At 38.5% G+C, this 27,351-nt stretch overlaps 1 protein-coding gene and 1 long non-coding RNA gene across 22 annotated transcripts in view; one reads left to right on the top strand and one right to left on the bottom strand.

Annotated features, from left to right (window-relative positions):
* LOC118972023 (uncharacterized) overlaps window positions 1–27,351 on the top strand; it is a 501,400-nt gene that overhangs the window by 114,154 nt on the left and 359,895 nt on the right. The gene's annotated exons all lie outside the window — the stretch shown is intronic.
* On the bottom strand, window positions 1,055–26,836 carry LOC140844936 (uncharacterized). The gene is made up of 2 exons (XR_012123521.1): window positions 5,249–26,836; window positions 1,055–2,105 (listed from the first exon to the last, which is right to left on the bottom strand). It is a non-coding gene; the product is annotated as an uncharacterized lncRNA (long non-coding RNA).

Genomic DNA, 27,351 nt, shown 5'->3' with positions numbered 1-27,351 from the left:
TTTGTGGAAAATAAATGCACACAACTCGTTTAAAGGGAGAGGCTTGCAAATTTACTCATTAGACACAATAACCAGTAAGCTGGTGTCTCCGCTCAAGTGGAATCTTGATCAGACAATCAGGGGAGGTTAGCTCTCTGCTGCCTCTCCATCTTCAAGAGCTCTGGGATCCAACTTGCTTTTAAAAGAGCGAAGCTGTCAGAGGACTCAGATTGAGCATCTGCACTTCAGGCGAGTCCATAAATTAACTTCTAGTACTTACGGCATTCTGAAAGAATGAAGCTCTCGTTGGAATTCATGGTTCATCTGTTGCATGAATGTTATGTAACCATGCCTTTATACAGGGGGAATTTTCTACCTCCAGTGTTTGCAGGGAAGGAATTTTTCTCGCCTAAGCAAGGTGTTACGTTGTCATCCTCTCTCTCTGAAGGTGACCATCTGAACATGCAAAGTGGAATGTCTTTACAATTTAGGGCTGGGGGACAGAATCCCCAGCCTCCTCCAGACTGTTCAATCAGGCCTATCTTGTTTGAGTGTAAAGTTGAAGGGAACTTGAGTCTGCTGGCAGAATGTCTGGATTTATACACTGCTGTAACATTTCCCTAAAGGGTGTTGCTTAGTATATACAGTCCCTTCCATACTTATTCCACCTGCCCATGAGCATGACAATTCTAAATTGTACTGCAAGCAGAAACATCAGTTTGCTCTTATGTATTTAGGTCTTTGCTGAAGATGAAAAATGAAAGCACCAAGTCATTTCAGAAATAATATCAATTGACAATACCTTATAGTTACTTTTAGGTTAGCCAGCATATACCTAATATGCAGTGAATTTTAATCTTTAACTAAGGACATTTATTGCCACCTTCTCTATGCTGAACAAGTATGCTAGGCATTGAAGATATCAAGTGTGGTGATGCACAGCCTGAAAGCTCACGGTCTCACACTTGGAATCTAAATAGATTTTTCCTGACAGTATTAACAGAGAGGGGAAAGTAATCAGAGTCTACCCTTAAGGGTCTATTTAAAAAATGACTTTCCATTGTATTTTTGTTAAGTTACATTATTTCAGTACTATTAATAAAACTATTCAGTGTACCCATGACTCAATATTTAAAAGATGTTTGCATTGTTTGATAACCAGTTTAGGATTACCTCCTAAGGCTTCTCAAAATAAGCCAGGGAATAGGAAAATGATTTTAAACATGACTACTTGCAATACAGTTTCTTAGGGGTGGAAAGATAATAGAAAAGATGAAATGTCCTTATTTTATTTCATTTCAAGGAACTTAAAATCTAGTAGAAGACATAGAACCACTAAAATCAAAGCTTAAATATGTTCTATATATTTATAAACACAGCTAGAAAATACTATTAATGCATTTGTCATATGTCTTTAAGTTTAAACAATTAAAATGAGAGTTAAAAAGTTACCTGGAAAATATTGATTAGAAATAATTTGAATAAATTAATTATGAGTTGTACCAAGAAATGAATTCCATGCTTACATTATGTTGAGGGTCACATATAAAAATAAACTCAAGAAAAAAAAGCTGGAGGTCTGTGCACAGGATTTTAGAGCTAATGCTCTTTTGTGTTGATTTGTTTTTCCTTCCTTTCATCTTTTGTCCCTCCTTCCCCAAAGTTGAGTGTATTGTGTAACTCATTTCTGCCTTTTTCTCTTTGAAATTTCATTATTTTTTATTATAGGAGGATATTATGTACTCAAATAAGTTTTGTTCTAGAAAGTATTCTGATATCTTAAAACTGTTTCATACAATTTAATTTCATCATGTAACCTTATTTTGAAATGTCTCTTTACTTTCATTTAGTATTCTTAAAATGAAACAATCATGGATTAATATTCCAGAGTATGTGGCTTAATGACAATGGAATTTTAGTTATGACAAATATATTGACAAATACTATAATTATAAATAGGTTCTAGTTAGCAAAGCTGCGTCATCCTGATGGAATTTAACAATAGTGCTCCGCGGGTTTATTAACCTGACATCCACGTCTTAGTTCTGGATTTTCTCCTGAGAGCCCGTGTGATCAGTTGGCAAAAAATCGGTGTTTAGGCTGGCCTGGGACTGAAAATGGTGACTCTGAAAAAGTAGAGAGAAATGAAATTAAAGAAGTGTTACTTGTTGCTTAAATCCCTAATCTGGGCAATACATTCAATGGCGATCAGCAGTGCCAGTGTGCTGGTGGTGTAGGCCTGGGCAGTGGCACATGAGCATCTCATATTTTTGCCTTCCTATGTGGCACTGCCCCAGTCAGAGTGGGCCCCAGTGGAGATGGTATGAGGGGGACATGCAAGGGGAAGAAGTGGGGAGCCCCCAGGACCTAGGCTAGTGTTTTAGAATTCTGCTTCGGGGCAATCAAACCAGCGGTACGCATTAGTAATATTAATACTGATGCTACTAGCTACTACATATTGCTCGAATCTGGTGAAGGAGGTGTACGGGAAGACTTCATAGAACTGGCAGCACATCAGCTGAGAAATGAAAGACAGCAAAATTTGAATATTGGGAGATAGAGTAAGGACATTCAGGATGGAGTGGATAGGGCATAAAGAGTGTTCAAAGTACAAATCGCAGCAACCATTTAAATCACTCTATGTGTCTATGTGACCAATGTGGCAAGAATGATCTTTTATTTTGGAAAGTTATTACTACAACAGAGCATATTAGGGTGCCTATAATATTTATTCATACTTTGCACTCAATCTGTTCATACAGCTTCATCTCTGAACATCACAGAATCAAGAGAAAAGTTGAATAATTATGCTTAAAACTATGGACTGGAGAGTGTCAGTAGAAACAGTAAAGCAGGAAGGGTTGCTGAGCTCACCATAACCAATATTCAATGGGAAAAAGCACACTGAAAAAATACACATAGAATTGCTGATTGTGAATTAAAAAATGAAAAGAAGGAATAAAAATCATTCTGTATCAGCCAGAAACATCTCAGCCTGTAGATTTTCTCTTTTTTAGACCAAAGCAATTCCATCTTCTGAGTCACACTGGTAAAACATACTGAATAGAGACAGAAAGATGACACCAGTTTCTACCCTGTGGTGATGATCAGAATGGCGAGGAAGAAAAAAAAAATCATGTTTTTAAAAGTCTAATCACTTTTTTGAATTAAAATAAACCTGGAGTGCTTGGCAAACTATCTTTTACACTAAAAACATGTTTTCTCATAATACAGTGGCTTTTAACCACTCCTTCACTCATGAAATGTCAAATGTTTTTAAGCAGCTTTGGTTTGGAGTAATTTTTGCCTCTCGCAATTGTTCATGGTGAGAAGCATAATCATCTCCTGATTAACACATATTTATTGAATGTGCTTTCTATGAGCAAAGCAGTGTGCTGGATGTTATGTGGATTACAGCAGTTTATTTTATATATTTTATATACTTTTAAAATAGTATTCTAACCTTCCAAGGCTGAAAGATCAGGGCAATGGAAGGGTGATGAATTAGTATATAAATTATGCTGAAGGAAGCTGATATAATATATGCCATGAGTATAAAAGGTCATGATTCATTAGTTGTGGCTCCTGGGATCTGCTAGGGCTTCTAGGAGGAGGCATATTTGCTTGTTGAGAGTATTATGCTCAAAGTGTTCCATTTGCATTTTTGTCTTAGCCTTGGCTTTGACTTTATGGGAAGCTACATTTGTGACTCCAGAAACCTGCAGTCCAGAATCTCTGTACTTCGTATTTCCTGGGTAGATGGGAGTGGTTGCCTCTTCTTACCTAAGTACATACTGAATATATCTGGATTTTGATGCAGTTAATTGTCAGTCAGACCTGTACTTTGCAACCGAGGAAAGGTACATACGCATATCGAATTTAACATAACTCATTCTCAGTTCATAATGAATGTCTCTCTTCTCTCTTTTCCTTCATCTCAACCTCCATCTCTTTCATTTCATTTCTTGCCTGCCCACCTGCCATTTTCAGAATGCTTTGCAGAGTAACTACCAATTTACAGAAGCTGAAAGTCTCAAGTTTGCTGCATGTATGTTTTAAAGTAATGATTTGTGAATCAGTTTGCTTTATGGAGCTACTTAAACTTAGCACAGAATTCTTTAGAGAGACAATATTGAATAGCGATTACAAAAGTAGACTCTTGAGACCCCTGCCTTTTGATCACTTGCACCACTTGTGATTGATTCCCAGTCTTTGGATCTCAGATGAGCTGCCCAACAGCTCTGACCCTTAGTTTCCTAATTTCCATTGAACAAAATGAAGATGTTACTAACATGAAATGAAATAATCCATTTAAAATTTGTCTTGTAGTATCTGATACACACTAAACGTTCAGTAGAGTTGGCTATTCTTCATCATCACCATCATCATCATAGAGATGCCGAGTGGTGGGGGTACATCCTTTTTGGAAAACATCGTTGTGCTTGAGGATTTAAAAGAAAGAGTTAACTGATTTCACTCACAAGTCATTCAAGTGTCATTTTTATATGAAAACAAATACAGCCCTATCAAAGAACAGAAGGCAAGAGTTACACAGATTTTTTCAAGATAAAATAAGGCAACAGAATTTTGTATTTGTAGCAAGAATCCCCTGAAGCAGTACATTTACTTTCTTCTGCCACTTAGGGTATCCCAGGAGAGATTGGTAGAAGTGCTATTGGTTAACACAATAGAATAAAAAGGAGCCCTAGTTTTCACAATCAAGAGCCATAGCTCATACTCCTAAATTGCTTATTTGTCTATGTGTTTTATTCAGTAATGTAGAAGTTTTTCAGATATTGTATATATCTTTCTAATCTATTTATTTAAAATAGTGTGCACATATTAAGGATCTTTTCTCAAATTCTCCCAATGATTCTACAAGTAGGTATTGTTATATGTGTTTTACAGGTGAGGAAATTGAATATCAGAGATCAGATGTCTAATGTTGCAGTGAGTGAGTGACAGATCTGGGCTTTGAACTCAAGTCTCAGGGCTCTTTCCGTTCTGTCCTATTGCACCCCATTGGATTCTAGTGAAATGGTTTGTCTATACAGTGGCTTAGATGGTGCATTTTTAGTCTGTCAACTTAGCTAAGTTCATTCTACATTTTCAACAAATCCTTTTCCTGCATAATTCTGTTAGTGTTAGGCCATTGGAAACATTTTCTTTGGAGATTTGGGTGGTGGAAATGAAAGGGCAAGCATATTCGTTTTCACTGGGGAGGTCAGTGCTACGCATTAAGCAGAAGCTAACACGTGTTGTCACTTACCTGCTGGCAAATGTGGTTGGCATGGGCCAACAACGGAATCTTCTGCTTCTGTTTTTCCGACTCCTGAGCTAGGTGCATGATGAGGGGCACCAGCCTTTTCACAGGCATATTTGGATGCATAATTTCTGAGGCTGGCTGTAAAATGAAAATACAAAATTCCTTGTTCAAACATTGAATTTCAAGATGGCAAAAATAGCATTAAACTAAGCATGAGATCCTTTTGAGCAAGGGACCCTGAGTGGACTGCATAGGTCACAGTTCTGTGAAGCCAGTTCTGCCTTCAGGACACTGCATCCTCAAGGCTGGAGGCTTGGGGATGCTGAAAGACAATGATGAGTTCCAGTTTAGCCTTGTAAGGTCTAGCTTGACCTTGTTTTCCCCAGTTCATTCCATCTTCCCTAACCGATTTCCCATCTGACAGACTTTAGACATACAAATAACAACCTCACATAGACTAGGTAAACAACTCTTACAATTGCTTGAAGTCAGATTCCCTGGAGTAATTGAGAAAATGATTTGCTATGCATTTTCTGAGTTCTGTGGTTTAGGTGAGGAACCCCAGTTGAGAAAACCTGGAAAGAAAGAGACATTAAAGAGCTAATCACACAAATACCACTGTAACTGCCATTTTGGTCATTGCTGTCAAGGAATGACCCAGAGCACTTATATCTCCTTCCTGCTTTATGTAAGTGTTGATTCTGGATTAGACTTAGAAGAGGTTTTTAGACATATCTCATGGGTAGAAGCCACAGGAGAAGACAGATTCCATAGACTTACCTAGCAGAGTAGAGGATTATTTAGAATCCACATATCATTGATTTCACATTTTGAACAAAATGTGAAATCAATATTTCAAAGAATCTTCCTTTGTTCTCTGCAGTCTTCCTGAGAGCCTGGAACCCCTGCCTTTCCTTGACCAGCTCTGGGGATGAGGAGGCCTCTCTACCCTAAAGCCATCTCTTCTTTCCTAGTATTATTTCAAGGATATCACTGGAGGTTTTCTATTTTATTTCCTCCCAGGTCTTCATTAAGCTTTACTTTTTTTTTTTAATAGTGGAAATAGTATTTGAATTTCATGAGAAGTGCTGAAGAGGAGGAGCAGTGGGCTGTCAGTGCCTCCTCTGAGAACAAGGGGAGGCTGGAGGAGGAGGGGAGGACAGCAGGGGTAGACATAAAGGCCCCTGACAGGGCAGAGGTGGAGCTCTCAGACAGGCAGGGGTCAGCACGCTTTTTCCTGCAAAGGGCCGGAGAAAATTTATTTTGTTCTTTTGAGGCCCTATGGTCTTTGCTGCAGCTACTCAACTCTCGTGTTGTAGCATGAAAACAGCCGTACACAATACCTAAATGAGCAAGTATGGCTGTGTTCCAGTAAAGCATTATTTACGTGGACACTGACCCTTGAACTTCATATCATTTTATGTGCCACAAAATATTACTCTCCTATTGATTTTTTCAACCATTTACAAAATGTAAAAACTATTCTTAACTCTCAGGCTGAACAAAAACATGCAGTGGATTGGAATTTGCCATCCTCTTTTCTAGAGGCAAATATCACTGATTTTATGTTTGCCTAATGCTGGCTTGGTCACCAGGCAGTGTGTTTTGTAGTAGTTCTCAAGGCATTCGAATCATTAGGGGAGTTGTTACAAGCATAATCCTGGGCCTTACAAATCAATATATTTAATCAGTACTCCAGATCAATCACATGTATGATAAAATTTAAAATTATATGTGTAGAATTTAGGTACTCCTTTCTCTGATTCCTCCCCTTTTGCTTGTGAGAGAAGTTGAACAGCAGATGCTGTCTTGATTCTAAAGGATGAGACAAACTACATGCATAAACATTTTCCAACATATATCTACATATTCATGGTTGCATAATATCCATGTAGGTACACAAATACATGGGCACTTTAATATACAGACAGTGTCCCATGTTTACAGAGATAAGGATGCACTATTGCACTCTCATGCACCAGTATGTGTACAGAATCTTCTTTGGCAGCCTTTTATTATAGAGATGAAAATCTGAATGATCATTTGAGAGTAATAACGGCTTCTATACCATGCACATGTTTTAACATAGAATGTAGAAGAAATCCTCATATGACTCTATCACCTCTGCTGAAATTGAAGGTAGGGAAGCAAATATAATTTTTCCAGGCTTTAAGCCTCATTAACACGTGTTGATGAAATCTTTCCCCACATCAAAGAAGTACCCTCTTTTAGAGATGGTTGCTTTGAACAAAAGGTTTAAACTATGGGTACAAAGTAAAATCCCTTAAAATAGCTAAATGAACAAACAAGTTCAACTATTATTGATAAAAAATATTGCTTACTAAATGGGCTTCATAGTGATCTGGTTAATTTGAAATGATCTTCAGATGAACAACAAAACCATTTAATCTTCACTCAGTGCCATTTTTTTATTTTAGCATAATTTTTTTATTCCTTTGTTAACTTTAAATTTGACTTTCCATTTCCTATTTAGAGAGATGTTCCCAAACATAAGAATAATTCTGGTTGGTAATGTTGCTCATTAGGAACATTTCCAGCAAGAGAGGTGAACGGTGCAGCAAATACCTCTTTATTGCCAGCATGGCATATAATCTGTCTAGACAGCACACTAGCCAGTTGTTTAATTGTGTATCAGGGTTAGGTGACGGAACTTGGAAAGGACATGACAAAAGGGCTTAGGAAGAGCTATCAATCTTCCTTCTCTTTAGAACAGCACAGTCTTCAATAAAGACATCTGTTAAGTCTTTCTTTCCTAAGGCAAATAGATGGAAGAATTTCAAAAAGGTAAGGTTTCATTTTCATCTTTGCTATTTCTGGCAAGTTGTAGATACTTGGAGAGTTTAATGGACTCCATCCCCTCCTCTTCTCTGTTTCTTTTTGTTCATAACCTCAAGATGACTCCTTTAGTTACATTTCGTGGGTTTTCTTTTCTTATTTGCATGTATTTAATTATTTTTGAAGTATTGGCCAAGCCAAAAATTTTTTTTTTTGCCGAGATGATTTTTGTTCTTTATAAAAATAACGACCACCTTTAAGAGCTGTTGAATGAATTCATTTGAGCTACATCTTCACCATCATCCTTTGCAAACAAATCCTCCCAAGTTCAGTTTTCCTATAATTTTCATCAAAATAAAAATATGCCCAAGATTAAAGGGGGTCTTTCTGCATTAATCCTATTTTTATTTTAGGGCTGGATCAATTTTTAGATCTTCTTTTTCAGAGTTCCTACACTGGTTTGTTTCAAAACTAAGATCAAGATTTCCAAATTAACCTTCTTAACGTAAGCATATCTGGAGACTTGAACTGCAGTGCTGGATGGAGCTACTTGCTGTAAATGTCCTGAAATCTCCCTTGCCATATGTATTTGTTCTCCTATTTCTACTTTATGCTTCAAAAGAAGACAAGGCCTTATTTTCACTTTAACCTCAACCTGACACTATTGATCTGCCTATACTAAATTAATCACTCATCCATCCATCCATCCATCCATCCATTCAACCAACCACTATGTTACTTGGTACCTACTCTATGCCTAACAGTTTTCTAGCTGCTGGAGAAATAATGGTGGGCAAATAACTCAGTTACAGTCTCTGTCTCAGTGGTGAGTAAGATACTAATTTTTTAAAATCAAAAAACAATTGTCTATTTTCAATGGAGTAGATGTACGTGAGACCTAGTGAGGACAGGCAAGGAAGCCTACCCTAAGGACAGGATGGCAGAGCTGAGAAATGGAGGGCTGGGGAGAGGAGGAGAAGCACTGACCAGAAGCAGAAGGGCTGGAAGAATGGAAGTTAGATGGGCAACAAATGAACCCGTGCGCCAAAACAATTTCACATTAAAATATGAACACTCTAAGTTTATATCATACATGACTAGGGCTTTTACTGTATTCTAATCATATCGAATTTCAGGTTTCTGCATTGTCTATATAGAGTATAAGCTACTAATGAGAAAAGCTTTGTCATCTTAAGCAAATGCCCCATCTTCTGCAAGTGGTAATCAATAAATAGTTATAGGTGATGATTCTACAACAACTTGGTTAAGATCGTAATCACTGGTAGAACTGAACAAAGGAAAAGTGTCTGGAGATAGGCAGTTCAGTAGCCACAACTCTGAAAATGAAAAAGCTATAACAGTTAAAACAGCTTTTTGTACCTTGGCCACTGACATTTTATTTAAGGAAACTTGACTTGCACTGATGTGAGGATATTGATGATTTTATTTATTTCAGTTAGAATAGACATTCATATGTGTACAAATTATTGATTAGGAGGTGCCTTTGAGAGTGTTACATAATGTGAGGAACTTGTATTAGTATATCTTTTTAAAATCTGCAAAATTCTGCACTCCAAAGAAATGTGGCTCCAGGAATTTCAGATATTCCCTTTGTCTTTTCAGTGCCATCTTTTCTTTTTCTTTTTAAAAATGATGTGTGATTTGTGTGTGCATGCCTATGTACTATGGGGGGATCTTTAATGAGGACCGTGAAGGGTCTGAGTCCAAACTAGAAGACAATATGGAATAAAACATTGGAAGATTGATGACTTTGGAAAAAGTGTGCCTCTTGAGAAAACATTTGCAAGCAGACTTCTATTTCTACTCCCACCTTATCAGTCAGTTACATGTGGGTTATCTGTAGGGAAGATGTCTGACCACTTTCATTCTTCAACAATTAGGTTAAAATATTCCTGCCTCAACCCTTACTTTATGCCTCACCAACTCCTGTTGTTCTGGTCTTGGCAGAGTCAGTAAGTGACATAGGATTTGTAGTTGAAACCGCATAGTGAGTTTACATTAGACCTTGGTTTACAATCCAGGTTTAGCCATTTGTACCTCGCTGTTCTTTCCATAATGTCAGGCCAAATGTATCCTCCATTGTTTTTTTTTTTTTAATTTTTAAGGAAAGGAAAGCCTTAGCTTCTCTCAGCATTTTTTAATTCTAGAAAAAGATGCCAGGTAAGAAGGTCCAGAAATGTGGATTTTGCTTTTCTGTCATTGTTCTTCTCCCACTTCATCTTATTTCCTAACCTGCATTTTAGTTCCTTTTTAGTCTCCTCGCAGGCGCAGGGCTTGTCAGGGATGTGACCGCTCACTGCTTGCTGACCCTTCACCATTCAGTACTGGGCACTGTTGACTCCTCCTGCCCTGCCAGAAAGCCTGGCCCAGAGCGGGAGGGAACACATGTGAGCAGTTGTCCTTTGTTCTTCTCTTGGCTCCTGTCTCTGGCCATGTGTTCTAGGCAGGACTTCCAATTAGGACGCCTGCAAGAAACGAGCAGATTGCAGATGCCTTGTCCTCCTCCGCCGCCAGCAGGACTGGGGGTAGCATAATATGCCGCCCAAAAACTCATCTGGAAAGACTTGCTTCCAAGGAAGGAAAAATGTGGCACTTCAGGTCTCAGGTAAACGATGGGAGAAATGGAAAATGTGGCAGATCCAGGCGGGGCTCCCCCTAGATTGATCAATGTCTGTATATTCTTATAATAAAATTAGCATGTCCTGAAGGTCAACAACACAATCATTGCTTCTTATTGTTGCACGCCTTCAAGTGCTGTATCTCTAGGTGAGCTGCAAAGAGGTTAAGCCTTACTTTATCTTTGGTACACTTACCATATACACTATATATTTTATTTATGTATTTGTAGACCAGAATATAAGGACCATAAATTCAGGAATTTGGGGTTTTGTTCACTGCTATATCCCATTGTCAGAATGGAACTTTGATGTGGTTCATTCCAGGTGATATTTAAAATATTTAACTACCAGTTTAGCATGGGAAGCAACCAATCAGAATACTTAATCAGTCTGCTGATATAAATATCAGTCCTGGTAAGCACTCAATGAATGTTAGTTGAATGACTTAATGAGAGGTACTGTTCCCACATAAGTGATTAATATTTTTTGTGATAATAAGTTTTGAATTGATATTTGAGAGCTTACCTACTTAAAATAGGACTCAGGCAGTTCACACACACATATACTAAAATGTGTATATGAATATACCCGTATGGTATATAGAAAAATAGCTTGTCTAATAAATACCAGTTGAAACAACATACCTTTTTGTTTCTTTGAACTTCAGAAGCTGAGATCAATAATGTTCCTTGCAATATCATGTGTACACTGTAGTTCCAGAACCTGGTTATGCTACTAGCTTTCTCTAGCTTGGAGAAGTTTTAGTCACATTGACCTCTAATGGGGTAAACCGATAATATTAACTAGATTGCAAATACATTGTAATTTGGTAATGTTACCCAAACTTTCAATAAATGTTGAAGAGTATGTGGCCAAGTAATTACTCCTCTAAAATTTTATTCTAAGAAATATTTTAAATAATTTTAGAAATGCACAAGATTATATAAATATAATGATACTCATCATAGCATTGTTAACATTGAAAAAAATTAGAGGAACTGCTTAAATGTCCCACAACAGGAAATTGATAAAGTGTATTATATTTGCTTCTGTACCAGGTTATCCTGTGTAGCTCTGATAATTGCTCATGTGGTGCCTGCTGTGGGACCTGGTACACTGTACTACACAAAGGTGATACAGACTGATATTTATTTACTGAATTGTTGTAACAAAGTTACCACATATCTAGCTACCAAAAAAATACACTCTGCTTAGAATAGGGTTAGAGAAAAAGAACAAGAAAAGTCAAAAGCAGTATTTATATCTTTCCATTTTTGTTTAAAAATACATACCTATGTGGAATATTAAAATAGATCAGGTGGCACTATATATAGAGGTATATAGGTATCTATATAGCTATTTATATAGATATAGAGGTAAGAAAAATCTGAAGGGTGTATACTCCAATAAGTTAAAGGTAATTTATTTGGGAGTTCAGTCATTATTTTTCTTTCTCTTTTTTGGTTTTCATTAATCTGTATCTTCTAACTTTCCACAATTACCATGTATTTCTTTTGAACTTGAAAACAGATAATACTAAATGGGTAAAAGGAGTGCCCTGGGGTGTTTGTTAAGAGCTGGTAAACTTGCCTAAGGGAAATAGCATGGGCTTGAACCTGATGTTTAATTCCTGAGTCCTTTTTGTGGGACCCTGGATAAATCACTTAACTTCCTGGTTTCTTATTTTCATCCACCAAATAAGGTCAGTACTGTCTGACTTGCAGGACTGTTCTGGGGATTCGAGATACTGTGTATAAGCACCTAATATGCTACCAGCACATATGATAGGCCCTCAGGAGAGTATTATTTATTCTTATTGTTATTGGGAGACTATCCCTCTTAAATTTGAAAGCAGATGGGAACTTGTTGCCTTTCTTTTTAAGATTCGTCTCCACGTACCCAGATTAGAAAGTTGTCAGTTAGGAAGCCAGGTATTGTGATGGTTGATAGTCACCCAGTGATACTTGAGAAAGGAACCCTCTGTAATGAAAGGGAGGCAAGTCCTGGAACAATTAGGGAGGTAGTTTAGAATTTTCCATTTCTGTGCTTAGGTTAAGGATATGGTACATACCCGTTCAAGAGGACTGTGCTGTATTTCAAGAGTAATATACCTTCCTTTACAGTGTGCGTAAAATTGCAACATTTTCTAGCCTCACCACTAAGACAGCTGAATCATGAAGGTTTTGCCCTCATCTTTTCTTCTTTCCATCCTTTGCCATGTGTCCTTCCCTCCTGGAAATCAACGTGGTATTCTAAGAATGTTTTCTTGAGACTAAGAGCATGATCTAGTGAGAAGAACAGACCTCAGGGAGTAGCCCTGTGGTTGAGAGCTTGGCGTTGTTTTAACCAGGTGTTCTGGGGGGATGTCAGCAGGGGGAGAGAGGCCCTAACTCATCTTCACGTTCTTACCTATTTCCATGTCGATGGTTACACCCCGATCAGACCAGCCTGTTCATAGTCTGCTGCTATGAAACAGAGTTGGTATTAGTGCAAAATCCTCAGACATTACCTTTTTTATGTGCAGCTGGTGAAACGAATCAACTTAATTAAAATATAAAAGAATGAATGTCTCTCAAGATTAAAAATAAAGTGCTGTGATGGAGATAATATTATGTAGATTGCATGGTTGCAACTATTCACAATTATGTATCTTTTTAAAGTTGTGTCTGAAAAGATGTGTTAATATCAAAGGGAAAGGGGTCTTGACAACTTTCTAGGCACAGAAAATTTAATTTGTACTAGAATTTAATAATCCCAACAGACACCTGTGTTAAATCTACTTTTTATAACATTATTATTAGAAGGTAAGTAACATTTGAGGAAATGACTCCATTGGTGTTTAGCTCTTCTCATAAAAAGGTCTTCCTATATAATATAACTTGTATTTTTGGCTTCTGTAAAAAGAAACAGTAATACTTCAGGACAAGTAAGGATAGAATTCTTAGAACTGCTCAAAATATTGTTTGGTGATGGGTAGGAAGGCTTTTATGATTGATTTAGGCTTCAGATGTTTCTTTATACAAAGAGCTAGTTTGGGAAATATGGTTGAATCCCAAAAAACAAAATTAAATGCTTTTTTTCTTGCCAAAGTGTATATGTAGAACTAGGTCACAGCAATACTGATAAGCAGATGAGGCTTTTATTTTATTACTAAACCTATCTAGACCCTTCCCTTATCCCTGATGTCCTTCTCTCCACTGTGTGTCTCTAGCATATGGTCCATTTCCAGTTGGTCTAGTTCTTAGGTAATTAAAATACTTTCCTGGGGCAAGCTGTTCTTTACTTTCAGAGAAATTTCCTTAGGAGAAATACCGAATAGGGAATCAGAAGGGTTGGATTCAAGGTTCAACTCTGCCACTTGCTGGCTGTGGAACCACTAGTAAATAAACTACAATTTCCAGGTCTGAATTTCTCATCTTTCTTTTATTTTTTATTCTAAGAAAGGTAGAAATTTATTGTTTTAATTGAGGTATAATTGACATACTACCTTATATTACTTTCAGGTGTATAACATAATGATTTAATATTTGTATATATTGTGAAATGATCACCACAATAAGTCTAGTTAGCATCTGTCACCATACATAGTCAACTTAAACAGATAATTGTAGCAGAGGATTGCTATGAAGAATAATTTAGATGACATATCAAAACTGTAGAGAAGTATATAATGTAAGGGCATTATAATTTGGTAAAGATTGGCCAGTTGCCTAGATTACAGAGTTAACTTGGTCGATTATGTAGCTAATCAAATCAATGTAGATAACAAGTCATAGAATTGAACCCTCAAAGAACTACCCAGAGTTGGATAATTAAAAGTCCCCCTGAATGAAATACAGTTTACTTTTCTAGATCTAAGTTTCTTCACTTGAGAAAAGAAATCATTATATTTGAAGTTCTAAGGGTTTTTCTAGCAATGAGTTCTGTGATGATAGAGGCTATTTTTTAAAAAGTTATCATCTAAGTTATTTTAAAGTAAGACAGTTTCACAGCTTTAATTCCTGTCATTTGATCCTTTCTGCAATGAAACGAAAATCTGCCACTGAGATCTGTTGTGTTGACATCACAGCTTCTGAAGATATTCAGTAACAGAAAAATGGAAAATGAAAACAATGAGGTCAAAGTGCTGTTGGGAAGTTAGCAAACAGCATGGTGCCAATCAGTTTCCCATTACAGGGACGATCTGGAGGTTCAGAAGTATTGGCTTCATTTAATTCATTGGGAACCTGGTACCTACCACTGTTCTCTGAACTAGTTCCTATGTGTCCTCCAGGGTTTCCTGCTTCATACGGAAGTGGTAAGCCATCCTCACCAACCGACTCTGCGCTGTGCCTAGACTCCCAGGCCCAAAGGTGCGGCGTGTGTTGCAACATGACCCCACTGGGTGACTGGGCAATGTACAACCTGGTACCATATGGTGAAGCAGGGTGGCTGCAAGTCTGATCAGGGAGCTATGAATGCTTGCACAGACCAATGCAGATTCAAATTGTCCTAAAAAAATCCCCGGTAAGATGGCATGATTAGGATAAAATGAGGCGTTGGACAGCCCAGCTAAGATTGACTGAGCACTTACTATGCAGCAAGCACCATCCTGTATTTCACATGCATCATTTGATTTGGTCCTTCACATCTGTGTAAGGAAGCCACTATTAGCTGCATCTTCATCAAGAGATGAAGCAGCTGAGGCATGGAGAGGTTAAATAACTTGCCCAAGCCCCACACAGTCAGGCAGTGTCCTCCACAGTGAACAGAGGCAGAAGGGTGCTGACTGCAGACATGAGCCACAGCATGAGTTTACCCTGTGTCCCGTGTAATGGGTGCTGACCTTTACACCGTATGCCCACCACTATCTGTACACCCGTAACTGTACACCTTTACAGGTACAGTTCACCTGTAACTATACCTTTACTGTACAGTTACTGTACAGGTGAACTGTAACACCTTGAATGTCATTAAACCCCTGCTCCCAGGACACCTTACACCTCAGTGGAGGTGTTCAGTGTCCTGGGTTTCAGCCAGCACCTATAAGCTCTTCTTCCTCATCCATGGAAAGAAACAAGAACAACCATTTCAAGTTAATTTCATCCTGAAGGGACATGATAAAGGATGATTGATTCTTTTAGTGTCATGCTCTTTGATACCATTTCAAAATTTAATACATACTGAACGAAAATTGAATACAGCACACTTTGATAGTTCAACCAATTTTTTCCCCTATTTAGTGTGTGTATGTGTGTGTGTGAGAGAGAGAGGAAGGGAGGGAAGGAGGGAGGGCAGAAGGGAGAAGCAGAGGAAGGAAGGGGGGGTGAGGGAATGTGTGAGAGTTAGCACGTGCCCATGGACTATGAGGTTATTTAAGGGGAGAGTCTGCTTAAAAAATAATGCAAAGACCAAATAGAATAAATAGATTTCCAAGAATGTCTCAGAAGTTTTGCAGTTATATTCAGATTGCTATTTATTGCAGGAAAGTGGGGCAGTCTCCCATTATATTCAGCACCTACTTCTCTATGCAGAGCAGAGATGACTAACATTGGGGTTTAATTGTGGCAGTTTTATGTCATGGAAAACAATGTCACTATAGCCGGAAGCAGGTATGTTTCAATGCAGTTTAATTCTTAGGGCAGCAATAGCTGAGTTATCACACCTAAATTAAAAGCTAAGCTAAACCAGTTCAATATGGGATGTATTTTCACTCTGTAGTGTTTCAAGCTTGATCTAAAACAAGAGCTTTATGAGAAGTTACTCTAAGTATCTGCATACTAATGTACTTTTGCCTTAGTAAGAATTAGAATCTCAATTTAGAAAGGAGAATAACCTTAACCAAAGCCATTTAGTGTTGCCACTGTTCAGAGCAAGTGTGCGTCATTCCAGGAAGCAGATTTTGTTGCTGTCTTGATGGCTGTCATTGCACAACTCTGGGGGCACCACGCGTACAGAATGCATGTCCTTTAACTGTACAGTGAGGCAGCTTGGGCAGGGTGGGGAGTGGGGGAGATCCAAAGAGGACTGTCACAGAACAGAAAAATAATTACAGTGACATTTTACATTACAAAACAGGTTATAAAATTCTACCTATAAAACTGTGGGCAATATGTAAAAATTGTGTGCTTGCTCAAGGACTGGAAAATGTCATACAAATGAAAACACTGAGTTGATTAGATGAAAGGATTGTGGACATTCTGGATTTGCTTTCTCATTTTAATATTGTTATTTAAGCAAAATAATATTATTTTGAAATGGCCACAGCCTCCAAATGACTCTGCATGTACACTCGTTTAAAGGAAGTGCTCACTTAGCATTTTCTCCTTGAGGGAAAATTCACGTAGTCGACTCCATCATTTGACAGAGGAGGAAATGAGATCTACAGGGCTGAGGCCACTCGGGAAGTTTCGTACAAGCAGAGGCAGAGTGAGGTTTGAGCTCATGGGGCCCCTTCCCTGCGCCGAGGTGGCGCTCTGCCATCTCTCACTGTGGCCGTTGCTCTTCCCTTCCTAATCCTTCACACTCTGATAACTCCTGCAGCAGGCTGAGCAATAGCCACCCAAATCACGTCCTAATCCCTGGAACCAATAGACATCACTTAACTTGGAAAAAGCGTCTTGGCAGATGTGATCATGAATATTGAGACAAGGAAATCATCCTGGATTATTTGCATGGGCCCCACATGCCATTACAGTTGTCCTTCTAAGAAGAGGTGGAGGGAGATGCAACAGGGAAGAGAAAGGAAGATGGAGGCACTGCTCCAGCAACAGTGGCTGCCAGAAGCTGAAAGACGTAAAGAAGTGTCTCCTAGGACCTGCAGAAGGCGTGTGGCTTTCCACACCTTGATTTCAGATTTCTGGCCTCCAGTGGCTTGAAAATGTAAATTTCTATTGTGTGAGGCCTCCGCGTCTGCAGTACTTTGTTACGGCAGCCCTAGGAAACTAAGACAGCTCCCCAATATTTTTCTCTGATCCTGACCTCTCTGTGGAATTGAAGCACTAATTTCTATCTGGACTGTCTCAATTTCTGTTTCTAACCCCCCGCTGCTCTCTTCTGCCCTCTCCACACGCTTCTCAGCACCAACTAAGCATCACAGCAAGTTTTACCTCTTTCCTTTTGTTCCCAGTATCTGATGAGTTGCCAAGCCGTGGTGATGCTATCTTGAAAACAGGTGCCTTGGATCATCACCTGCTCCCCATTCCCGGCACTACTAGGCTAGGCCAGACCCTTATCACCATGTCTCATCTGAGACTTCTGCAATACTCTGTACTCTCCATGCTCTAGTTTGCTTTCTATTCTGTCAACAGATTCATCTTTCTAAAATGGCAAGTTTGGTATATATGCCTGTGCTTAAAAAATACCTATGGAGTCAAGTTCAATATCAGAGCATCACTAAAGCCTGCAGACTGACCATGCAGCTGCCTGGCTTCCATGCAGGGCTCTGCCACTTACTAGCTATGGAAATTCAGGCAGGTCATTTTTCTTTGCCTCATTTCTGCCCCTGTAAATTGAGGATACCACCCTCATAAAGGAGTTGTCAGAAATAAATGAGTTGATAGTCCTGGCCATCCAAAAAATAAACAACAGAATTATAGCTTGTCAACAATAACAATTATAATATTGAAAATAAATATTAGCTGTGTTTAATATGTATAGAACATCCTGCAGATTCTTCATATTCTGGTTATGTGTACTGTCACAATCTCCTTATGCCACTCTTTCCGTGTTAGGGTTCTCTGGAGAACAGAACAATAAAATGTATGTGTGTTTGTGTATCTGTGTGTGCAGATATGTATATTTTATATATATGAGTGTATGTGTGTATATATACATATATGTGTGCATGTGTGTATATATATACATATATACACATGTATCTATACAAACATAAATATATACATATGGACACTGATTCTAAGGAATTGGCTCATGTCATTGTGGAGGCTGACAAGTCCCCAGATCTGCAGTCAGAGAGCCCTGGAGACCCAGAGGAGCTGGTGGTGTAGTTTCAGTCTGAAGGTTGGCAGGTTTGAGATCCAGGAAGAGCAGATGTTTCAGTCTGAGTCCAAAGGCAGGAAAAAACTGGCTCAAAGGCAGTCAGGCAGGAGTAGTTCTCTCTTATTTAGGGACAGGGGCAGATGTTTTATGCTAGTCAGTCCTTCAACTGATTGGGCGAGGCCCACCCACATTAGGGAGGAGAATCTGTTTATTTAGTCTTCCAATATAAACGGTAATCTCACCCAAAAACACCTTCACAGACATGCTCAGAAGAAACTTTGCCCAACTATCTGGGCTTCCCCTGGCTCAGTAAGGCTGACACATGAAATTAACCACCGCACTTTCCCAATCACCCTCTTGGTGGTTTCTGGAGCAAGTCTGGCCCTCTTTCATCTCCCTGGTTTGGCTCATACTGGGTTCTTTTGGTGGTGGTAGTGTTTTTTTCTTAGGTTTGCCTTTATCCTTCCTCTGCTCTGGGCTGGGCAAGTCCTATTTATTCTTCACAACTGAATTCAAATGTCATCTCCTTCCCTCCTTGGCAAACCAATGCTTTCCCTTCTCATAGTGAGATTGGATTTTTCCTGCTTCCATGCCACCTGGTAGCACTCAATTCGTAGAACTGATGTCATGGTGTTAAAGCTTATTATGTTAGCCATCAACTCCAAACCAGGCCTTATGGAGGATAGGAACATAGCCTCGCATCTGTAATGGGAAGTCATCCAGAAGACATGACTGCCGCCTGACCCATGAGCTGGACCCCTGCAATTGGAGCCCCCTTGCCCCCTCCCCTGTTTCTGAAATGTGCATTCTACTTGCCCTCTCTGCTCCCAGAAGCTGCCCCAAAGACATAGCCTTGAGATACTGATGGGTGTTGAAACCATCTAGATGGTATATGTAACTGAAGCCAGTCAAAGCCTCTATATGAACTTTTAAAATTTGGCATGTGGACATAGAGATCTACTTGTCTTACAGCCACCCAAGACAAATGTTGTATGTAAGTTCTCTTGTTTATTAAATCTGCTACATACCCATCTGGAGTGGCTGGCCTCTTTTTCATTTCTTCCTGCCCTCTGCATAAAGGAGATGGTTTCAGATTACACCTGGGAAGCTCCTGAGGAGCTTGTGAACTAACAGTGTTTTATTTTTCTTTGTATTCCTCATGCCTTACTTAGTGCCTGGCACTTCATAGGTGCTCCATAAATGCTTGTTGAATTAATTTGGGCCCTTTGGGGAAACAGAAAAAGATGAGCCTTTTTAAATGAGCAATGAAAGGTCAGCAAATTCGAGTTCTAGTTATCAGCAGTTTTGCCTCTCCCTACGTGAAGTTTTTCCCAGGAGGCTTTCTGCCATTCATTCCCTGCAGAGGGAATTTGGGGACTGCCAGCAGGAGTGCCCTGGCTGAGCTGAATCACTATGATGGTGCCTAGGGAGAGAGGCAATCTTTGAAGCGCCCAGGTGGTAACCTTTATTTAATTGGCAAGATAGAAATCAATGACACATATGGCATTAACAATTTGTGATTCTGGATTAGTTTGCCATGATATCTGCTGATCAAAAATAAAAATTCAAATAATCTTTAAGCCATTTTGAGTCCAGGAAAAATCTCAGTGCATTTGTTTTATTTCTTAATAAGAATTCAGATATTTAAACTTGTTTATGGAAGAAAAAAACCCCAGCTATTGTATAAATAGCTATCTAAAAAGGTTTATATGTTAAATAAAGCCTCCTATAGGCTATGAAATATAATAGATTGTCCCCTCTGTTTTTTTTGCCTGGTCAAGAGATATGTCTATTATCACCTATGATTTTTATTTTGAACTTTAAAAAATCTTAAAGGTAGACAAAATATTGGTACACATGAATCAAGAAGCTGAGAAACCAAACAAAACAAAGCAATTATTTGATTTAGCCATATACAACCCAATTCAGAGTTCAGTATAGGAAACAGCAGCCCTTTAGATACTTTAAGCAGAAGGGGATGTAATGTAGGAAATTAGGGGCTTAGAAAATTGTTGGGAAGTCTTGAGGGATGGACATCGAGGGCTACCACTTAGACTACAGAGGAAGCATATTCTGGGAATGAAATATGATATACTGGAAAAAGAAAAATTATGGAGAAAGTAAAAAGATCAGGGAAAAGGTGGGATGAGTAGGTGGAGCACAGAGCAGTTTTAGGGGAGTGAAACCCCCTGTATGATACTATACGGGTGGACTCATGTCATTATTCACTTGTCCAAATGCACAGAATATTCAACAGCAAGACTGTTTACTGTGGGCTGTGGACTTCGGGTGATAGTGAGGGGTCTGTATAGGTTCATCAGTTGTAGCAAATGTACCGCTCTGTTAAGTGATCTTGATAATGGAGGAGGCTATGCATGTGGGGGCAGGGAAGATATAGGAAATCTCTATCTTCTGCTTAATTTTTGCTGTGGGCCTAAAATTGCTCTAAAAAATAAAGTCTGTTTTTATAAAAAGGCCAGTCCCCAACATTTGCAATTTTGTTATACAAACTTAGAAGAGGAACTACAGATCTAGTCCAAATCCTGTATATGAAAAATGAAGAGACTGACATTTTGTACTATCTCAACAACTTTTAAGCCTGAAAAATAGCTGAACTAACACTAAGGAACAGATTTTCAAGTGAGATATTCACAATGAGAGATCTTGCCCAGAGGCAACCTTTATAAGCAACCAAAAGGCACAGGTGAAGCACAGGAGGGATATAGGACACTGAGGGTGACACTTAGCTCCTTCCTTCACACACACACACACACACACACACACACACACACACACACACACACAATGTGAGACCCTGGTAGGATGAGGTCCCTAACTGAGCAACACAGGTTCCCTACACAGATTATGAAATGGCTCAGTTTTGTACCCCAGATGGTCACCTGACCTATGAGACATTTTTTAGGGAGCCATGCCCCATACATTCATAGATCCTCATGAGTTTACCTTAAGCAGCCATAAACCAGGGACATCTTGCTAAGAAGATTCCTTGGATAGGGACTGTCTTCCTAGGAAATATCTATAGTATTTTTACCAGGAGTCCCAGTTATCAGCATGTATATATGGAGATATAACAATGTCACCTGCTTTTTTTCTTTCCCTGGGATTGTATCCCTCAACAATGGAAGGAGAAATGGCTCACAGGTCAGCTATTTTAAGTCCTTCCTGCCTAACATAAAACCTACAGAGAAGTTGGAAGAAAAGAACTCACCTAGATTCACAATGGATAACACTGTACATCTTTCTCTCTCGTGTGTCTATCTACATATCTTAGATTGGCCTCCCTACAATAGAGCCAAAGAGGAGAACTTGTGGGAAAGTGACTTATTAAAAATGTGTTCACATGGGGAATAAGGAAAGAAAGGTGGGAGCAGGAAGAAATTAAGTAGGGACGTGATGTCAGACAAAATTCAAGACTCACTCTGATCCTACATGGATCCCTTGACACCACAAAGCCTTAGATGAGGGATGTTAGAGAAAAGAAAAAGCCAGAAAACTTGGTCAATGGGCACACTAAATAGAGGGACCCAGGAGGATGGGGTGTGTGTGTGTGTGTGTACACATACTGATGCATGTACGCTTCTGTTTTTTGTTAACCACTTGAAAGAAAGTAAAGAAGTCATGGCATCTTTGACACTTCACCCCTCAACGCTTCAGTTTATCTTCTAAATAACCTGATATCCATGACATTGGTACCACCTTCCAGAAATGTAACGATGATCTACTGTTAGTCTAATGTAGACTCCATGTTCAGATCATCCCGATGTCTTTTAGAACTGTTTTTTTCCTTTTCTGATTCAGCATCTACTCAGGGATCACATACTCCATTGGGCTGTCGTGTGTCCTTAGACTCCTCTAATCTAGATTAATTCTGCCAACACTTTTTGACTTTAAAGAAACTAATATTTTTGAAAAGTCCGAGTTTTGTAGAAGATCCAGCAATTTGATTGTTTCCTCACCACTTGATGCAGATTAAATAATTTTGGGAAAATGCGAACAGGTGATATTTTGTTTTCCTAAGAGTCTTCATATCAGGAAACACATAATATCAGTTGCCCTGCTGCCTGTGGTATTAATTTTCCACTTGGCTCAGATGTCTAGGATTTCCTGCTCCCCCCAACAATCCCTTCCAGGCTCTCTCACTGAGAATATCTTTTTGTCAGTCTCTAACTCTCTAATCACATGGTTTTAAAATCAATAAAAAACGAACAAAAAACAAAATCTTTTTCACCCAAACCCACATGGTAATATCCTATTCTCTTGCCAATTTTCAAGTTTCTTCCTTTATATTACTTCTCAGATATATTCATTAATGTCCATTATTTAACCATCATCCTAGTGTAGTCCTTAAAATTTTGTTCTAGGAAACTCTTGGAGCAAATGTTGGTCACTCAGCTTTGCTCAGTGGTTTTCTATTTCATTTTGATTCTTTTCTATCCCATAGAATTTTTTAAAATCTTCATCTGTAATTATTTTTAGACCCTGTGTTACTTACTAGGGCTACTGGACCAAAGTACTACCATGTGGCTTAATGAGCAGAAATTTATTGCCTCATAGTTTGAGAGACTAGAAGTCCAAGGACAGGGTGCCAGGAAGGTTGGCTCCTTCCGGGGAGCCCGTTCCATGCCCTTCTCTAGCTTGGGGTGCTTTGTTGATAATCTTTGGAGTTCCTTGGCTTGTAGAAGCATTGTTCATCTCTGCCTTCCTCTTTCTATAGTGTTTTCCCTATGTATGTCAGTGTCCAAACTTCCCCTTTTTTAGAGCGACATTAGTCATATTGGATTAGGGGCCCATTCTGCTCCAGTATGACCTCATCTTAAGTGATTAGATCTGCAAACAACCCTCTTTCCAAGCAAGGTTGCATTCTTAGATACTAGAGGTTAAGACTTCAACCTATGAATTCTGAGGGGAGACAACTCAATCCATAACAAATCGTTAAATAAACCTCTGTATGCTGGGATATGAGCTATTATTTCATAATTATTCCATCTAGTCAAAGCATCATTTATAATGTTATCGCCTGAAGCCTTTTTACTTAACCCTACCCAGTTATTTTCATTTAGAATATTCCACTAAAATTTCCTTCTTACTTGCTATCTGCTATAATAATCTTTATTAGTATTTATAGACAGCAATTGTGCTTAGGTACTAATCAGGTGCCAATCATGTTCAAGTGAAAAGAACCCATTTCATGTCATCACAAGTGGAATTGGATCCAGGGCTGCAAATGATGGCATCAAGGTCTCCTGGTTTCTTGCTTCTGATTTCTCCCCACTTTGACTGTATTTTCAGACTGAACTTTTCCTCATAGTAGCAATTTTAACATGGCTAGGTCCATATTGCTATCCTACATGCCAAGCCATCCAAATGGAAATAAGGTTCATATTCCTTTCCAAAAGGGCTCTTACTGGCTCTTGATTCTGTATGCTCATTGGCCGAAGGCTTGTCCCGGAATCGGTTACTGTCGCTCTCTCATTGGTCATGATCTCATCAGCACTTTGCTGTGAGCAAAGTGTTGAGAAAGGATGAATTTTACCCAAAGGAAATTCAGACTTTTTTTCCTCACAAGAAAGTCATGGATGCAGACAAGACAAAACAAACAAATAAAAAACAAATAACTCACCATATGTTCACTATTGCTTATGTTTATGTTTCTCATGTATTTTGATTGGCACCATCATTAAATGAAAATGTATGCATTTACACAAATATATTTGAGTTTTCTTATTTCTGTAACAGTTGTGGGCTGGAGAAAATGAAGTGGATATAATTCTCCAAATCTTGATTAAGAGAGTTTTTCAAGAGTTTGTCTCTCCAGGGGAAAGTGCAGCATGTTTTCCTCTTGTAGGGATAACGTATGGATTCACCAGTACTTTGAATCCCTTAATTATGCTTCTCAAAATAATACCTGTTTTCCCTGGCTATTAGGAATAACTTCAGGTAACAAAAGTAAAATGTAATGAGAGAGACCCAAATTAATCATGCTGGGACTAAATAAGAGATTGAAGCAAAATAGAGGCAGAGATTCTTTCTTCTTGGATATAAAACAAAATCCAAACATGAGTTCAACTTGCTAAAAAATAAATCACGTCCACTTTCTTCACAAGCTTCTTTATGTATTATAAAAATGACCTTTAAACTACCTTGAGAGATAGCAGCTGACTAGAAAATTACAGTTATTAGCAGGATAACCAGAGATTAGAGTATTTAGAGTATTGTAAAAAAAATACTAAGAGACAGATGTTAACAATTTGCAACCTCAAAAGACAGCTACAATAAAACCCTATATTGTCGTGTTTCTAAAGGATGATTGGGGGATTCATGATAATGCACTGCACCTAGAAATCTGAATGTGGATAAGTAAAATAACCTTTTTTTGAGAAATTCACCATAAAAGTTTGATTGGTAAAAACCATGGAAAATCACTAATTATATTTATCAAGTATTCACCTCTGCCCCAAAGATGTTTCAGTGCAGTGTTTTCTTTTATTATAAATAACCAGAATGCACACTGACATTTTTTGAAAGACATTCCTAAAATAAAGACTACATAATGATTATAGTCTGTTTGCTGTTAACCCTTTGGTAGAAGAGCGACTTGAACCTAAACTGGGTGTGAGCAATCATGAGTTGCAGACATCACTATTGATTTCCAGTTGATCCTGGGCCAATCATTCAATAACCATTTTTCTTTTCTTCTCAGAGGGGTGCTCCAGCGAGATTTTCTCTAAGTAGAAGTAGAAAGCTAACATGAGCTCTGGAACCAGCTGGACTGAGTCTCAGCGACACTATGCCATTGAAGTTTGCAAAGGCTATGTAAGGTGATGGTTAAGCTCACAGGCTCCAGCACCAGCCTACTTGGGTCCAAGTCTTCAATCTGGCTCTTGCTTGCTGTGTGACCTTGTTCTAATTACTTAACTTTCAATGCAGGGTTGCCTCAAACTTCAAAGGATGATAATATCTGCCACTGGAATTATGAAAAGTAAAAGGTTTAATATTTGTAAAGAGCTTCAAATATTGCCTAGGGCAGGATTTACTGTTACCTGCTATTTGAAAGCTTAGATAACCAAATCCAATTCCGTCTTTAGTGAAATTGAGTTGGAAGGATGTAGTGAGATATAGTTTATAAAATCCATAAATGCTTTACTCTTAATAGCCACCCTGTAAATGGTAGTTACTTTTTTTTTAACTGTTGAGAATTCTCCATGATGATAGAAGGACATGGGCCAGGAGATAGTCAATAAAGTGGTATGGCTGTCTCTCTTAATGACAACCTCAAGTATTAGGGATGTCTGTAGAACATTTTATTTGTCACCATATAGTTTTAATGTTTATTACAAATTTGTATCAACTTAGGAAAAAATTGTTTACTTATTTTTTTGTGTGTGACTGCCAGATGTTGAATTGAGAGGCAGATGTAAACAGAAAAATGATTACTTGACATTTCTACTGAGACTCATGCTTTGCCTCCATCCAATCTGTTTAATCCAACTGTGTTCCTTGCCTTAGTCCGTGGCAACACCATTTCCCTGATTCTTGAGGACCCTTCTTTCCTCTCCCGTGTTCTCCTTGTGCAATCAACAGCCAAGCCTCATCAAGCCACTGTGTAAGGCCTCCACCCACATTACCACTGTCTCAGCCTTGGGCTTCATCATCCTTCGCTTACACTCTTGCTGCAGCCTGGTGGACAGCCCCCAGCACACACCCACCTCCTTTTTATCCACCTCTTCTGTGGGTCAAGATTAATGAGAAGATGTCCATACTTCTCAGAATGGCATTGGTTTCCAAGGCACTATTCCAACAGCTTTGTACTGTATCTTTTTACGCATCACTTGGTGCCCCTGAATCCAACTTCCTGCTCGTTGTTTGTGCCTTACTTATCCTGATTTTCTTCCTTGGGGGAATGTACATACCCACACATATACACATCCTGTCCATCCTCAGTGGGCAATTCCAAAACCTATCCTGTTCCATTGACCTCTAAGATCTTGTGCCTGAATTCAGAGCTAATTATTAAGGCCAAATGTTGGTCTTTAATTTTTATGTGTTCCCCTCACCTTATGGCTAAGATACTCTTAGTGGACCCCAAAACAAAGTTAGTTGTATTGCTCTTCATTGCCAGTTTGACAAATGTTACAAAATGTGGCCTAAGCATTAAAGTGCCCATTTCCATTTCTACTCGTTTTAGAATAGATTTATCCTTTGTATGAGAAAAAAGAAAAAAAAAACAACAAAACCTGTCCTAATCCATGATGTCTTTTCTGGTTTTCCCTGCCCACTCCCACCCTCACTGTTGAAATGATCTCCCTTCTTAGAACTCTCATAGGATTTCATCTTTACCTCTCTTAAGTCACTTAAGTTTTATCTTGCATTATTATTTTCTTACTATCTTTTATTCCTTATACTGCAAATTCTTAAAGAATAAAATATAGTCTGATTTATTTTAACATCTCCATAATGCTTAATACAGTGAATATGGGTACTCAAAAGACTTATTTCATGACTAAAGAAATAGATGGGATATGAGATTTATGGCAGTTATACTCCAGAAGCTCAGAATCTAGTAGACTGTCATATATGTTTACTTACTATTATCTTTCCATCTATCTATCTATCTATCTATATCTATCTATCTATCTATCTATCATCTATCTATATCTATCTATCATCTAT

This window comes from Manis javanica, chromosome 12, assembly GCF_040802235.1.
Source record: "Manis javanica isolate MJ-LG chromosome 12, MJ_LKY, whole genome shotgun sequence".
NCBI lineage: Eukaryota > Metazoa > Chordata > Mammalia > Pholidota > Manidae > Manis > Manis javanica.
Note: the sequence above shows the minus strand (reverse complement) of the source record. Positions and strands in the feature narration are given on the sequence as shown.